The sequence below is a fragment of the Felis catus genome, chromosome D3, assembly GCF_018350175.1.
Source record: "Felis catus isolate Fca126 chromosome D3, F.catus_Fca126_mat1.0, whole genome shotgun sequence".
Classification (NCBI taxonomy): domain Eukaryota; kingdom Metazoa; phylum Chordata; class Mammalia; order Carnivora; family Felidae; genus Felis; species Felis catus.
Window position 1 is genome coordinate 73,462,301 of NC_058379.1, and position 17,574 is coordinate 73,479,874.

General features: G+C 39.2%; 1 protein-coding gene across 18 annotated transcripts in view; it reads left to right on the forward strand.

Annotated features, from left to right (window-relative positions):
• LOC102900861 (cell wall protein DAN4-like) overlaps positions 1-17,574 on the forward strand; it is an 85,860-nt gene that overhangs the window by 43,200 nt on the left and 25,086 nt on the right. For 4 of the 18 annotated variants that reach the window (XM_045042337.1, XM_045042341.1, XM_045042345.1 and 1 more), the window contains exons 2-7: positions 4,412-4,569; positions 6,321-6,386; positions 8,242-8,337; positions 10,582-10,646; positions 16,449-16,545; positions 16,666-16,749. The gene's annotated coding sequence lies outside the window, so the exon portion shown is untranslated. Of the gene's footprint in view, positions 1-4,411; positions 4,570-6,320; positions 6,387-8,241; positions 8,338-10,581; positions 10,647-16,022; positions 16,574-16,610; positions 16,750-17,574 lie in introns of those variants that run through there. The other 14 variants (XM_045042343.1, XM_045042347.1, XM_045042351.1 and 11 more) reach the window with 5 other exon arrangements.

The window sequence follows — 17,574 nt, forward strand, 5'->3', positions numbered from 1 at the left end:
GTCTTTCAATGTAGTGTACCTCAGGTATGTAACAGCTTGAGAGCCTCATTTTATTCTTTCCCTAAATTTTATCTCCAGCACCAGATATATGGTGGATGCTTAAATATTTGTGGCCTGGTGAGGAATAGGAGTAGAGGACTGAAGTCCTACCTTTGCTGCACCCCAAGACTGCTATCCAGTGCAATAGCCACCAGCTACACAGAGCTGTTGAGCACCTGAAATGTAGTGAGACTGACGCATGGTAAAATATATACCAAACATCCAGGACTTCCTATGAATGAAAGAATATAAACTATCTCATCGACAATTTTAAAAATACTTACTAAATGTTCAAATGATAATATTTTGAATACATTAGGTTAAACGAATAAATAAATTTCACTGTGTCTTTTTACCTTTTTTAATGGGGCGCCTGGGTGGCTCAGTTGGTTAAGCGTCCGACTTCGGCTCAGGTCATGATCTCACGGTCCGTGGGTTTGAGCCCCGCGTCGGGCTCTGTGCTGACAGCTCAGAGCCTGGAGCCTGTTTCAGATTCTGTGTCTCCCTCTTTCTCTGACCCTCCCCTGTTCATGCTGTCTCTGTCTCAAAAATAAATAAATGTTTAAAAAAAATATGTGGTTACTAGAAAACCTAAGATTACTGTGGCTTGGATTATATTTCTACTGGCCCCTGCTGACCTAAAGTAACCTTTTTTTATGTATAAGTTTCCTCTTCAGTAAAACAAGGAAACTAATTTCTATAGCATGTTCCTTTTCCATTGCCTCAGTGTAAAGGTATTTGAAAAGGCTGGAGAAAAATTGTGTATTAATGTATTCATTCATCAAAATGTTTATATAGTTGTGTTTACTATGTCCCAGACAATGAGCTAGGGGTCGCTCACTCTTGATCTTTGACAGTTTGGGGAGAGAAAAGCTTAAATGGCGATTTGTTTGGTAAGTATATAAAACTACTTAAACTCAAGAAAATTTCATGGAAAATGCTCCTGCAGCCTAATTCTCACAATTATGTATTGATAATGTTATAAACCACTTCTCTAAAAAATGTAAAACCAACACCAAGAATATCTTAAAGTTCACTTCAGGAAGATCTTTGTTTACACATTTCCATGAACCAGTCTCTGTTTTTTTCCCCCCACTTGCAATCTATATGACCTTGATAAACCCCTGAACCCTGTGGGAATCATAATCTCCTCCCCCATAAATTGGGTTTGCTTCATGAGATAGCTCTGAGGCTCAAACTAGATAATATGTGTGAAAAACCAATATAAATATGAAGGCTAATTATGTTTATTATTAGAAACAATTATGGCCATTAGGTTAAAATGAGGGCATTGGGAAAAGAGTACTTTGGGGACCCATGAAATAATTTTTAGCTTGTATAGATTCTAATGCAACTGGAAGAAGCCAAATAAAGAAGTATAATATGCAAAGCATAATATAGGATATTAAGATCTAACCTTTCACATGCTTCTAAATCATTTTTTAAAAATGCCCTTAGGATTGAAGTATATCAGTGGATGATAGACAGCTCTTGGGAAGAAGCCCATTTTTTATTAAAGGTATGGTCCAAGGTCTTATTCTTTGTAGGAGTCAAAATGAAAAAAAGGAAAATCAATGCTGCTTGTTAATTCTGATGGCGTTTTGATACATTTTGGTTATCTCTCTTCACCTAGCCATATAAATACAATAAAATCCTTGGCTATAACACCGGATTACAAAAGGGTAGATATAAATGACTAGTACAGAGCTATGTAAAGGGAATACCCTCCGTCTAGATCTCTATGGTCCAATATGGTAGCCCCAAGCTATATAAGGCTACTGAATACTTGATATGTGGCTTGTCTGAATTGTGATGTGTAGTAAGTGTGAAATACCATATTTTGAAGATATAGTATGAAAAAGAATGCAAAATATTTCAATAGTAACTTTTTTAATACTGACTACATGTTGAAATAGTATTGTTGGATATGTTGAATTAAGTAAAATCTATTAAAATTAATTTTTCCTTTCTTTCTTTTTTTTGAATGTGGCTTCTGGAAAATGTAAAGTTAGATATATGCCTCACTTTTATGGTTCACATTATATATCTATTGGAGAGCACACCCCAAGACCCTCCCTAGTGTGATTTAAAAGCTCAAGTCCTCATCTAGATGGATTTTGGAATCTGTTTCCTCTCTGCATAATCATTCCTCCTATCCCTTTCTTCCAGAAGGCATTAACTAAGCTGCCATAGCAGAGATCTAGGTAAATTACCTGGAAAACAAAGCCCCAGACATTCTTTCTTCCTGTTTCTGTAGGTGTTCTAACTCTTTCTTTTTTCTTCCCTGGTTGAAGAAGAGATCAACTTTGGTCACAAATGACTTGGATAGAGTTTCTGTAAAAATTCCTTCAGTTAAAAAATAGTTGAAAACCATAAGATGATTACTCTTTGCCAGTCAATAGCTTTCAGCTTAGCTGAGGTGATCATCAGCTCATAAGTGCAATAAACACAATTTATAAGGGACTAATTTTCTCTTCCACCAGATATTCCACTTAAATACCTTTGTGGTCACAAATCTACCACTAAGAAGGAAGTTTCATGACATAAAGAGATTAAAGGCCTTTTTATTTCCCTGTGTGCTCTCTCCACCCCTTTGCTGGGAAAAAGCAATAAAAGTCAGAGAAAAGCAGTGATTTAGGGGATCATGTTCAAGAAGTAAGAAAGATATTCAAGATTCTTTAGAATTCCTGAAAGTAAAATTTTCAGTTTACAGGATTTTGTGCACATAATGTGCCAGGAATGGTTGTAGGCACTGATAACACAGACAAAAATTCTTTTCTTCATTCAACTTATATTCTAATGTGAAGAGAGATAGGCAATAAATAATGTGTTAAAGTATAATTTTCAAGAGGACCATATATAAAATGGACATCTTTCAAAGATTGTATTCAACTCATTAATAAGGGAACAACTAAGATGTTAAAAAAACTTTAAAAATCATTTGAGAAGTTAGGTATTTATAGCCAATGTTAGGACAGTGTTGTATCTGGATTAGATACAAACCTGGTTAATGACCAATGGGGACGTAAACTGTAAACTTTGGTTTTATGTGTTCCACTAGACATCTACTGGATGTTATTTGCATCTTTACCAGACAAAAAAATCTTCAACTTGACCTCTGCTTCTACAAAATTTTAAAATAACCTATACAGTAGACAAGTATGTATCAGTGCCACATTAAAAGACTATCCCAAAATCTTTTGGCTATTTCCAAGTTTTGGATAATTTTCTGAGACAGGTAGCTGAGGAAAATATGTAGTGTTTTGGATAGTGGTAATTGCTTCAGGGAAAAATAAAGCAGATAAGCAGATCAGGGGGCAAGCATATGTATGTATTTGTGTGTTGTGCTTTAAATCAGGAGGTCAGAAAAGAAAGACCTCTTTGAGAAATTGACCTTTGAATAAAGATCTGAAGGAAGAGAGAAAGTAATAAGTATATATGCTGGAAAAAGATGCCAAGTAGATGGAATTCAGTGAAGGCAACATCCCTGAGACGGGAATGTGATTGGCATGATCTCGGAGCATCAAGGAGGCCAATGTGGATGGAGTTGAGTGAGTGTGTGTGAAAAGGTGGGGGAGCTGATATCAGAGAATTTATAGTAGGGGGTGGACCAGATCCCACAGAGCCTTGTTAAGTACATTGTTTAAAATGGTCCCTGAGTGTGTGCTGAAGTGCTACCTAATGTTCCTAAGCTCGAGAGAGCTGTGATGTGCCTTATAGGGAAAACATGTGTGTTAGATAAGCTTTGTTTAGGCATGAATTACAGTGCGGTTGGCCATCGGTTCAATGTTAATAAATCAACAATATATATGACATAAGATGTCTTTAAACAGAAACACACATAGAACAAGGTTATGTATTGGTCATTTGATGAAAATGTTGTGACCAGAGACTGATAGAAACCTAATCCTTGATTTCTTCGAGGAGCAATGTTTCAGTATCGGCTAATTGAATGTTTGCAGTTACTTTATAGAACATAACTACTGCAAATGACAACAATTGACTGTGCGCTGTTTTTATACCTCCAGGGCCTAAAGCCTGTAAATCTCGGTGTATGTTTATTTAGTGGAATAGTCAGTAGCTACTAGATATTTGCCAAGCCCTAGGGATGTGGGAGGAGGGAATAACAGGGAAGAACGCTGTTAGGCGGCAGCCTGGGGGTCTGTCTGTTGGCGAGGGCAGTCATGGCATGTGGGGAAGGCCCTGTGCAACCAGCCAGGTGAGTCCTCCCCACTGTGACAAAGAGACAATGCTGAACACAACCGTGAACCTGTGGTGGTAAGGCAGAAATGATGCTAGCTGGGCTCCACCATTTTTAAATGGGTTACTTAGAGAAAATCATTTTCCCTGTTTTCTGTCTCAACTGTCTTAGGTGCAAAATGAGGAAACGTGGCTGGGCCACTGTTCAAGACCCAGTGAACTTGAAATGAGAAGAGAGGGAGCTGCCACTTCCTGGAATGCAACAGACACCGAAACCGCACATCATATTCTTTCGGTGGTGCCCAGCTGCAGAAGTCCAAGTACCCACAGGTGATTCAGCGTACGAATTCTGCCTCCCACCGAATGCCACCTTGTTCGGACGGTCTCACTGACAGTCCTGCAGAACGTGTGTTCTGATCGTAGCCTTTGGCACAGGAAGGCCTGCTTCTGCAGCCCTCTCGGCAGGATCTGCATGGTGCTTTCAGTCACACGCAGCTTGAAGTTTGTAGTTTAGGTCAAATGAAATATTTTCAAAGCTCGGTATGTATTCCCCAAACAGCAATAAATCACTCAGAAAGTTATGTGCTCATTTGCACATGGCTTCAAATTACTGATTTAGCCAGCTGAGGGCACGCATTATGGTTTTTCAGCATATGATTTTTTTATTTCTGGTGTTCTGATCATCCAGTAATTAGTGGATACAGATGAAATTACAAGCTGCTGCCATTGCCTCAAATGGTCAGGTTTTCAGGATGCCAACTCCCAGCTCCTCTGGAGTTGACATAAATATTATGGAAGCAAAAAATTATAGTCATTTGCAGGGAAATCATGTGTTTAATTGCCAAGCGAAGCAGAGGAAAAATAGCAGAAGCACGCATCATGTATCAGTTAATGTGAGCGCATTATTGCATGTTGCAAAGGGGTCTAAAAGGACTTTTCAATAGCAAAATGAAAACAAAACTATTCTAAAAAATGCCATCTGTGAAGCCTCCAGATATATCTGACTGGCTCATTTCCTTTCAAAAATAGTCCCTGCATTCCAAAAGCTGTTAATAATGAATGGAAATAACCACGGAGTAAAAATGGACCATGGCTGATGGAGCGGGACTTCACGTAAGGAGTTGCTGTGGAAATAAACATGGGGAGGAATATTCTGCAGACACCTTTTGTGCAGATATTTCAATGTTTGCTGTAGGTGGCACTTTAACACAGCATAAGACTCCTCAGATCTTACACACAGGTAGATTATTTAACAATTAATATCAAACTCAGAATTTTATTTTCAAAAATTTACTTCTAAATAAATATTATTTACTAAAACATTTATTGATCCCCCCTCGTATTTCCCCCTTTTATATTTGGTGGACTTATCATTATGGGAAAGATAATTGGTAACCATGTAAAGTTTTATAGGAGGCCAAAAATTAACTTGGAAATACTATTATTATATTTCTGTATTGGATAGACAACCAATGACCACAGAAAACTTGATCTAATAATATGTAATGTGTTGTATTCCTCTTTTTAAAAAATTACTAAATCCAGGAGCACCTGGGTGGCTCAGTCGGTTAAGCATCCGTCTCGCAGTTGTGAGATTGAGCCCCATGTTAGGCTCTGAGCTAGGCATAGAGCCTGCTTAGGATTCTCTCTCTCTCTCTCTCTCTCTCTCTCTCTCTCTCTCTCTCTCCCCCTCTCCCTCTCCCTCTCCCTCTCCCTCTCCCTCTCCCTCTCTTCCTCTCTCCTTCTCTCCCTCTCTCCCTCTCCCCCCCCCCGCCTTCTCTGTCTTCCCTCCCTCTGCCCTTCTCTGCTTGCTTGTGTGCTCTCTCTCTCTCAAAAAAAATTACTAAATTGAATACTTCATCTATTCTAAAAGGAAAGATAAAGCTCTTATAGGTTCTATCTCTGCTGAGTGATCAGCATAGTATAGTGGGCAAGGTCACAGACTCTGGAGTCAGATTTTCTGGTTTTGATTTCTGTTCTGCCATTTACACTTGTCCAAGTTCACATGTTGATAATACTTATATATACACCCTAGTGTCTTCATCTATAAAATAGAGATAACACCAGTACCCACCTTGTAGGTGTTGGGAATTACATGCACGGAGCCCTTCGTCTGTTCCCTGACATATATGAAGTGCTCAAGAAATGTAAGTTCTCACTATTATTTAAATAGCAGCTGCAAATACTAGCACATAGCCAGAGGCTAAGAGATGCTATTTTTTGTTGTATAATGATTTTTAGGTAAGGTGATAAAAAGAGCTGCTATATTCTGAGATTCTACTACTGTTTCTGAGTCCCTTATTTTATCTTATATAAGCACCACAAGAAACATAGGATAGGACGTAGGTATTTTCATCCCATTTTATAGATGAGGAAATTAACGTTATTAAGGCTATCAATCATTCACGCCTTTTGAAGTTAGAGAGGGAGGGAGCCAAACCATAAGAGACCCTTAATAACTGGGAATAAACTGAGGGTTGATGGGGGGTGGCAGGGAGGGGAAAGTGGGTGATGGGCATTGAAGAGGGCACCTGTTGGGATGAGCACTGGGCATTGTATGGAAACCAATTTGACAATAAATTTCATATAAAAAAAATCATGCCTTTTGAAACAAAGTAAGAGCTAGTGTTCATTGAGTGATGGCTATGTGCCAGGCACTGTTCAAGCAGTTTAAATTATACTCTTTCTCTGTCAGTCCTCACAGTAATTTAGGAGGTAAGTATCAATATCTTAATATCAGTATTTGCATGTGAAGGAACATAGGCTCAGGGAGATTGAGGGACTTGTACAAAAACGCACAACTAAAAAGTGGCAGAAGTAGGATTTTATTCCATCAGTTTGACTTCAGAATCCTTGTTCTCAATTAATATGCTGAAAGAAAAAACAAAGGATTCACAGCCATGTAAAAAAGAGTTGGTTACAATAAAAAAATAAGATAAATAAATGACAGAAAAGTGGGCAAAGTATGTAAACAGACGATTTACACCGGAAGAAATAACAAATGGCCAATATCCATATGATACTGCTATTGCCAGTTTCTCTAAAAAAGACACACACATTTAAATTACAGTGAGATATGTTTTTTCACCTACCAGATTTGCAAAATGTGAAAAGATTAATATCATTGTTGACACAAACTCAATAGAGGTCAGTTTGGTAGAACCCATTAAAAATGGGACTGCACATACCCTTCAATCTAGCAATTCAACTTAATAGAAATCTACTCTAAAGAAATAGTCACACAAATATATATGGATATTTGTACAAAGATGCTCATTGTATCATTATTAGTAACAGTGAAGAATCCAAAACAACTGAAGTACAACAGTGAATGCCTTCATAAATTATCATTTTTCCATACTGTTGAATACTATGTATCCACTCAAATACAGGAATGAAATAGATCTAGATGAAATGTTGTACTATAAAGTCTGCAGCATTCCATGCATAGTAAAAACCACGTTGCATTGTGTTATATATTTAGTATAATTAAAATTTGGGAGGGAAAATCAATTCATTTACCTTCTGTATATTAATGTTCCTAGAAAAAAATCCTGGAATAAAATACATAAAATATTAACATAGTTATGTATGAGGAGTATTCATGAAAATTTATGATGAGAGAAAGATTTTAATTTTACTTTAATGCTTTGGTATTATTTAAATACATGATAGTGTGCATGCCCCATTATAACATAGATAGTGAAGTAAAAGTATGATGTAAAAATAAAGTAAAAACTAAAAAGGGAAGTAAGAACTATACCAAATGTAGATAGCTTGAAATGGCAGAACTGTAATTCAAACCAAGTCCTGTGTGACTCTGGAGTTGGTGTTCTCCACTTACGTCATTATTCAGGATAACACGGAGCATTACCGAACACCACTACTGCTTTTCTGTATATTATATGTCGTTATACATAATTTGTTTTCCTAGAGACTCATATATTACAGCTTGTCAAGAAGGAGATAAAACTTTGTTTTCCACCATATTTTCAATTCTAGGTTCATATGAGATTTTGACCATGCAGTGGAGTGGGACAGGGTAACTCTTTTAAGTGAGGGCTGAAACAATTCTCCTTCTTTCTGATGTGCACTCAGGTAATGACAAGTTTATTGATCTTTACTGAGTACTTACCTATACTTTGCCTCGATTTATGAATTAGATAATTGAGGTAATAATTCTCACTGTGACTTCCTCACAAAGATAGAACTAAAAATGGAAGCGGCAGCCAAGACTTAAAGGTGAAGCAAAATGGATGTTATGGGGTGAATTCTGTCCTCCCTCAATATGTATGTTGAAGTCAGTACCTCAGAATATGATCTTATTTGGAACTAGGGTTGTTGCAGGTGCAATTCGTTAAGATAAAGTCATACTGGTATAGGGTGAGCCTCTCTAATCCATTATGACTGATGCCCTTATACAAAGGGGATATTTGCATGCACGCGTGCACACACACACATGCACACACCAGCAAGTGGAGATGGAAGCTGAGACTAGGTGATGCCAACCTAAGGAAAACCAAGGATTGCCAGCACACAACTGGAAGCTAGGAGAGGGGCATGGAACAGTTTTTTCCTCACATCACTAAGAAGAAACAAGCCCTGCCAACACGTTGATCTCAAAGAAACTCCCAGCCTCAAGAACTAGAAGACAATACATTTCTCTCGTTTCAGCCACTCAGTTTGTAGTACTTTGTCATGGCAGTCCTGCAAAAAGGTACATTGGATTTCAAAGTAAGTTGTGGGAAAGGCACCTGGGTGGCTGAGTGGGTTGAGCGTCGACTCTTGATTTCAGCTCCGGACACGATCCCAGGATTGTGGGATGGAGCCCTGTGTCTGGCTCCACGCTAAGCGTGGAGCCTGCTTAAGAGTCTCTCCCTCTCTCTCTCTCTCTGCCCCTCTCTTCTGTCACACGCTCTCTCTCTCTCTCTCACTCTCTCTCTCTCTAAATATGAAACACAAACAAACAAAAAACAAAGTAAGTTGTGAGAGAAATCAAGCAGAATGGAGATTCGTTTACTGGATCAAGTGGGTGGTATAGGTTGAGATGGCCCAGAAATGTGGGCGGCGGAATGTAGGCAGAGCCCATGCTGATTGTCACAGAGGGAAGGTGTCAGGTTCCATTACGTGCCAGCTCAAGAAGCGTGAAGCCATTCTGTGGCAGTGCCGGTCAAGAATTCTTTGCCCTCCTTGCGTTGCCTTCTCCCAGAGGGGTGGAAAAAGAGAGAAACAGCTGACCCCATTCTACCTCCACGCTGCTGCCCTCCTCTTCAGCCAGCCTTGTCTGGGGGTGAGAAAAGGATTTAACTTTGCACCACATTCAGAGTTTGTATCACAAATATCCTGATTTCTGAATTGCAACAGTATTTGGCAAGTGAACGTAATTCTGGGACAGCTTATTACTTAAAAGTAATAAAAAAAAAAGTCTTTAAGACTGCTTGAACTGTCACAAAGGGGCAGAGAAAGGACTATGTTCCTTCCAAGAAATGTCAAAAGGCAGAGGGAAACAAAATGAGGTTATGATACGATTGTATCCCACAAGTTGTGCTTATTCAAATACTAATTATCTCAATATACAGATACTTTGAAACGAATATCCTTTGGGGGCGCCTGGGTGGCTCAGTGGGTTGAGCGTCCGACTTCGACTCAGGTCATGATCTCACAGATCACGGGTTCGAGCCCCGCATTGGGCTCTGTGCTGGCAGCTCGGAGCCTGGAGCCTGTTTCCGATTCTGTGTCTCCCTCTCTCTCTGCCCCTCCCCTGCTTGCTCTCTGTCTCTGTCTCAAAAATAATAAACATTAAAAAAAATGAATATCCTTTAGTAATTTTAGATATTAGGATGAATTATTATTAATGTGATTAGAGTTCTAATTCAAGTCCAAAAAATTGTTAATTGCTTGCTCTTTGTTCAGCTTCTTTTAGAATTTTCCGTGAATAATATAAATATTTTGGGGGTGGCTTATACTTGGGCATCTATTATATGTTTAAGCTTTTGAAACTTAAACCTTACCTTCCGTACTTTGTGTACATTTGAAGTAGTATTTAATCTTGAGACAGAGAGAAAATGACACTTTAAATCTTTTCTCTGGAGGTAGTGGGGAAGGAGTTTGAGTCCCCAAATAGCATGGAGTCTAAGGAAGTAAAAACCAGCAGGTCTGTTTTGTAGGGGTGTATCCAGTGTACGGGATGATGTCTGGTCCACTTAATCTGCTCACTTAATGCATACCTGTTTAGATCCTTTGTAACAATTGATATCCAATTAAATGCAGCTCTTTGCACATACAGACCTATAAATTCCAGTGTAAAATGACAAATGCTAGAGTTTCTTTCCACATATTCAGGACCTGAGCATGGACAAGAAATACAGAGAAAGTTCCATGGGTATGAAACAAGCAAAAGACTGCCAGTAAGTTTTTGAAGAAATATTTACGTCTTTTATGTACATATGATCGTCTGCTATTTTTGTTTTTAATTGCATTCTCTTCTCTTGCTGTTTCTGTTTTTCTTTCCACTTAAGCAACAATTCATTACTAGGGCAAATGTGGTAGAATAAAATTTATTATACAGTTTTTTTCCCCCACACAAATGGGTAGCAGAGAGAGAGTCACAAAAACCCTTTTGAAGTGGTCATAAATGCTAATTGCAGATTGTTTTAATGTTGACATAGCTCACCTAAGGATATATAGTACATTAAATCTTAAAATAATAAAGAGCATATGGCTGTATTTTATAAAACACCTTTAGAAATATTTTAAAGATCTTAAGCATTAAATATTAACGGGTGAAATAAAATTATTGATTATCTGATGGAATAAAATTGTGTAGTGTTAGCAGGTGCAGGGTTTGCAATCTTACATGTCTGGTGTAAATCCAGGATTATCACTCATTCATCATGTAGGGAAGTACCTCAAATTTCTGGAAGGAAACCCTAGTTTCCTTATCTGTCACCATTTGGTAATAAAACCTCTTCAATGCATTGTTATGAAAAGCAAATTAAACAACGTACACAAGATGTTTATGAGGCATGTAATAGGTACTCAATAAGTGATAACCATATTAGTAATGTGTCCTAGCTAAACAGAAAAAAATGGAAGTCTCCACAGACTGAGTACTCTAAACACGGTTATATGTAAATTGAAAAAAAACTTAAGCCAGTTGTACTGTAATCCAGCCTTCTCATGTAAATACATCCATGTATAAAACCTTTAAAATTCCTGCCTTTTTTTTTTTTTAATCTCTTTCCCTTGTTAGGTATATAGACTCATGTTAGAACTTGGCGTGTGAACTTGGCCCCTAATTAGCCCTGTGTGATCGTACAGGCACAGCTCATCTTACACTTTGCAGATCTTTCATTTTTTACAAAGTGAAGGTTTGTGGCAACCTCTCTAGGCACCATTTGTCCATCAGCATTTGCTTATTTGCAGCTCTGTGTCACATTTTGGGAATTCTCACGACTGTTCAAACTTTTCATTGTTATTATATTTGTTACGGTGATCTGTGATCAGTGATCTTTGATGTTACCGTTCTAATTATTTTGAGGGGCACGTGGCTGGCTCAGTTGGCTAAGCCTCCAACTCTTGATCTTGGCTCAGGTCACCATCTCACAGTTCATGAGATCAAGCCTGGCATTGAGCCCTGCATTAGGCTCCGTGCTGACAGTGTGGAGCCTGCTTTGGGTTCTCTCCTCTCTCTGCTCCTCTCCCACACCCCCTCTCTTTCTCGCTCGCGCTCTCAAAATAAGTAAATAAACACTTTAAAAAATCGTTTTGGGGTACCACAGATGGCACCATATGACAGGAAACTTAGTCTATAAATGTCGTGTGTGTTCCGACTGCTCTACCACGAGACCCTTCCCCCTTGTCTCTCTGTCCCCTCGGGCCTCCCTATTCCCTGGGACACAACAATATTGAAATTAGGCCAGTGAATAACCCCACACTGGCTTTCAAGGGTTCAAGTGAAAGACGGGTCACATAGCTCTCCCTTTAAATCAAAAGCTGGCAATGATTCACCTTAGTGAGGAAGGCAGGTTGCAAGCCAAGATAGACCAAAAGCTAGGCTTCTTCCACCAAACAGCCTAGTTGTCAATGCAGAGAAAAAGTTCTCGAAAGAAATTAAAGTGCTACTCCAAAGAACAGATGGATGATAAGAAAGTGAAACAGCCTTAAAGCCGATATGGAGAAAGTTCTCTTGGTCTGGATAGAAGATCAAATCAACCACAACGTTCCCTAAATCAAAGCCTAATCCAGAGGAAGGCCCTAACTGCCTTCCATCCTGTGAAGGCTGAGAGGGGTGAGGAAGCTGCAGGAGAGTTGCTCCAGAGGTTGGTACATGAGGCTTATGGAGAGAAGCCATGTCCATAATAGCAAAGTGCAAGATGAAGCGGGTGTTGACGTAGAAGCCGTAGCAAATTATCCAGAAGATCCGGCTAAGATCATTAGTGAAGGTGGCTACACTAAATAATAATCCTCAAAACAAGGATTGTTATCCACATTTTACTGATAAAGCCCCAGCCTAAGATACACAGAAACTCCTAAGTAAGGTGTTGCAGAGCAGGGAGTCGGGAGTTCTTTCTTGTCCAGCAAGAGAGCGGACACAGAATTGAATATGACAGAGACTGATGTCCAGGAGGGGACAAGAGCCATGGGCAGCGGCTTCAGCTCCGTATTTATTGAGCTCACAAAATGTTACCCACCTGGTGAACGTGGGGAAAACAAGATCTTACACACGTGAACGCGGAGAAAACAGTTACACGGTAATCATTAACTGGTGTAAGAAGCAAAGGGTCTGGGGGCAAGTGGAGTGTGTGATCAAGGTACGTTTGGGCCAGATGGAAAGTAATTTCCTGCATGTGTTGTAACAAGTTACTCATGATCCCGTTACAATATCGCGCTAGCTAACCTCCGGCGCTTTCGTCCCCTGGTGGTGGCTTTCTGCCCTAAGCTTCTTTCTAACCCATTTATGTAAGGAGAACCTATTTTCCCACAGCAAGATAAGGAGAAATCCACACCTAGACACATTATAGTGAAACTATCAAAATTCAAGAGGGAATTAAGAAAGAATCTTAAAAGCCAGAGAAAAAAGATAGCAAAATAATGACATTAAAGACAAACTAAAAGAGCATTGGTCACCCACATTTGCTTGTGAAAGCAAATACTAAAGGATTTTCCTTCAGTCAGAAGGAAAGTGATCTCAGAGGAAAAGTTTGAGTGCAAGAAAGGATGAAAAATGAAGAGCCTGGTAAATATACAGCAAATGTAAATAAACATTGTACAAAGCAATAATATATAAAATAAAGTATATTTTAAAAATATAGAAAATAATGTATAAACAATGATATACAATGGGATTAAGAAATACCCCCAACAAGACAGAATTGAAATACCAGGAAACAATAGTGTATATGTCAGAAGAGTGAGAAAGAAAACGAATGGATTCTAATATTCTTGCCTTTTTTTATATAGAAGGGTAAGGGTTTCCATATGCTTAGATTTTGACAAGTTGTGAATTCTAGGATAAATATAAACATTTCACACTTGTGGAGACTAAAAAGTGGAGTAATAGAAGTTGTTTAGACTTGCATACGCCTAAGTAACACTACAAAAAAGACCCAAGGAAATAATTACTATAAACACCACAATAGCTGTTGCCTCCAGGCAGGAGACAATCCTTGAGGTCTGGAAGGGGTGCAGAGGGTTTCTGGAATACTGGTAAATTTTCAGATCTCAACTTGGAATGGTGCTGAGGTGGGTATTAATTCTATCATTAGTTATTAATACATACATGTATATTTAATGCAGTTTTATGCATGCATGCTATATATTTTTAAACAACTTATTAGTTAATTTTTAAAAGTTTTAATAAAAAACCGAACAAGTAAACCCGAGGTGGACATATGCAGATACCAGGAACATTCCTGAAGTAGCAATAGGCAAGAAAATATATTTAAGGTAGTTGAAAGCAAAGTTATCTACATTTAGCAACAAGTCTTTGCTGAATGCCTATAGTTTGCTGGGTGTTTTCCTAGGACCTGAGATGCATTAGTAAACAAAACCAACAAATATCCCTGACCTGTGGATTCTGAATGGGGGTGTGGGAGGGGGCGGGGGGAGGGGGAGGACAGACTGTAAACAGCAGGCATAAAAAATGCTAAATCACATTTTTCCTGTTTTCTATGACAATTACTGAATATAAGAGGGAAATGAGGTTTTTGGGGTGATAGTGGGGTTCGTGGGGTCCAGAGCCGATGGCCAAGAAAGAATTCTTAAAGACGTCTTTGGTGCGGAAAGGTGATTTTATTAAAGCAGGGGGACAGGACCTGCAGGAAGAGCTGCCCAGGGACCATGAGAGGAGACTGGTTATATACTATGGGTTGGAGGGGGTAAAGTCCAGGGGAAGTTTTCAGTGAGATTTCCATATGCTAAAGAAGATTCCCTGGATCCTGGAGGCCTAGCTGTTGTCAAGCTAAGGTTGTTTTCCCTCTAGCAAAGCATCAGCATTAAGATTTAGGGAGTTCCTGGAATAACAAGTTTTACTCTGCTAGCCTCAAGGATGTGTCAATGGGCTGCAGGTTCTAAGGAAATTGAGTTCTGTCTGCCATTTCATTCTGCCTTTGTTTCCCACATCACTATGGAGGGGTGATGTTGGGACTCCAGGAAAGAGTCTATAGGTTTCTGTAGATGAGGCTATTGATAAGATCACCTTTTTCTTGTGATTTACTAAGATATCTGTAAATAGATGGAGACTCAGGTCCTGAAGGACTATGAGCTCTATCAGTTAACCATTTGTTTTCCCCCTTTTCTTCTTGGGCAGCCAGGAGTGCCCAAGGAATATCACACCTATCCCACCCAGCAGTGGGGTAGGGGTGGGAGGATATTTGTGGCCTCTCCACTTGCTTTATGCGCCCTCGTCAGGAAAGCATACAGTTTTTAAATAGTTCAGTCACTACTAGGCCGATTGTGAACTGAGGCAGACTTGTTTTCAGTGCATTTGTGCTGAGGGAGCATAAGGCAAGAGGATACCCAGAAAGCACTCCCCCTACCCCTCCCACACTCCCACTCAGAAACTGCAGGTCAGGGATCTTTGTTGGTTTTGTTAATTACTACATCTCTGGGGGGATATGTGTGATGGTCCTCAGGCTCTCGTGGCTGCCCAGGAACAAAGGAAAGGGAAAAACAAATGGTTAACTGATAGGAGATCACAGTCCAGCACTTTACAATAACAACAGCTTGATCTCCAGAAACCTAGAGACTCAGTTTCCTGGAGCCCCAACCTCACCCCCCCCCCCAAAGTGATGTGAGGAACAAAGGCAAGAAGGAGATGGCAGGCAAAATTGTATTTCTTTATAACCTGGCAGCCCACTGCCAAATACTTGGGGCAAATACAGAGTATAACACATCTCTGGGAACCCCCAACTGTTCTAATATTAATCCCTTACTTGGGGGAAGACAACCTTAGCTTGACAATAGCAAGGCCTCAGGTCTGTACCGAGTCCTCTTTAGCATATGAAAGTCATTTTGGAGCCTCCCTTTTGTCTCTATTCCAACTCCATAGTTTATAACCTGTCTTTCTTTACAACCCCAGTGCAGCTGTTTCTGCCTGCTGGTCCTGCCCCTGTGCTTTAATAAAATTACCTTTTTAAAAAAAAAAAAATTTTTTTAATGTTTATTTTTGAGAGAGACAGAGCATGAGTAGGGGAGGGGCAGAGAGAGAGGCAGACACAGAATCCAAAGCAGGCTCCAGGCTCTGAGCTGTCAGCACAGAGCCCAATGCAGGGCTCGAACCCATGAACCATGAGATCATGACCTGAGCTGAAGTCAAACGCTTAGCCGACTGAGCCACCCAGGCACCCCTGAAATCATCTTTTTGCACCAAAGACCTCTCAAGAATTCTTTCTTGGCTGTCATCTCAGGCCCGCTCCATTCCCAAACCCCATCATTTTGAGAGAAATAATTCATACCTACCAGTTAGGTATATGGTCAGAATCATAGAGAATTATATCTGTGTAATAATCACTTATTTAAAATACATGATTCTACGATTGGTGTAAAGTTTATGACAAAAAAGCATTGTAATAGCAAGTATCAACCATAACCTCTGATTTCTGAAAATGACTTCAGAATTTTATCTCAGAAAGAACTTGGCAATAAAACAAAGGATGTGTGATCAGAAACTGAAAAAATCGCCAGTAAAAAGTTTTGATTCTCTTTAGCAGGAAGCAATTCTGAGCTGTAGCAGAAAAGAAGTGCTGTTATTAACACAGAAAACAAAGGAGAAAATGTTCCAGTGGAACAGAAACTACATTTCATGTATGTTTAGGAGGATATCAGACTTACGGTGTGTGTCCCTACTTGGCCTGCTAGGATTTGGGTCCCCTGGGTCCCCTGGTGTCCCATGGAGCGGAATGACTGTGGACTTGTGTCTTCCAGGCTTCCTGAACACATCAGCCTTCGAAAGCAGATCACAGCTGAAAGCCTGTCCTGGAGCTCTCATCCAGCAAATTGTTAAAAGAGGTAATTCAGACAAAGCAAGACTTCCTCCATGTAGTTTACTGGAATGAGAACAATTTAGGGGACAGGAAGCCAGAGCAGTGAAGCAGAAAATAGAGCATGTTTGTAATTCCAGATCCAAAGGAAGACCAAAAATTCAACTCCAGCTTTTAGAACCTACCTGCCCACTTGAGACAAAGCCTATTCATTCATTTTAAATCACATTCTCCCATTATTTGTGCTGTGTTCAAATATCTCTGTGTGCTGGAAATAGCTCTGGGTGATTTGTTTTGTATAAGTTGCATTTAGAACATGCTGGAAATAAATTACAGTCTATCAGACAACCAAATATGTACTTACTGAGGATGTACTATAGACTTAAGATTTTATGGCTTTAACACGAATTGTTTTTTATGAGTATGAAAGCTCTATAATTTTAACTTTTGCCTTAAACACAAAATAAGAAAATAGTCATTAATTAGAGCTTTTTGATATAAACCTTAAGAGAAAATCTGATTCAGAAAATAAGATGTTCTTAAAAGTCTGGACAAGTTTTATCTCTTTTCATTTTGATTAAATTTGTTTGGTGAATGGAAATGACTAATGAAGGAGAAATTCTTGCTACAGCTAAATGCTGAACAAAACAGGCTGATATTCATAACTGGCAAGAATTGCTTGGCAGATTCACAATCGATTCGAATTACATTGATTTTCCTTTTTCAAAAAAAATATTGAACAAGGAAGAGACTTACAAACTCATTAATTTGAGGAATGAAAACAGTTACTGAATTTGGTTTTAGGGGTTTGAAATGCAAGATTCTGAAATTCACTCATGAATGTGGTACAAAA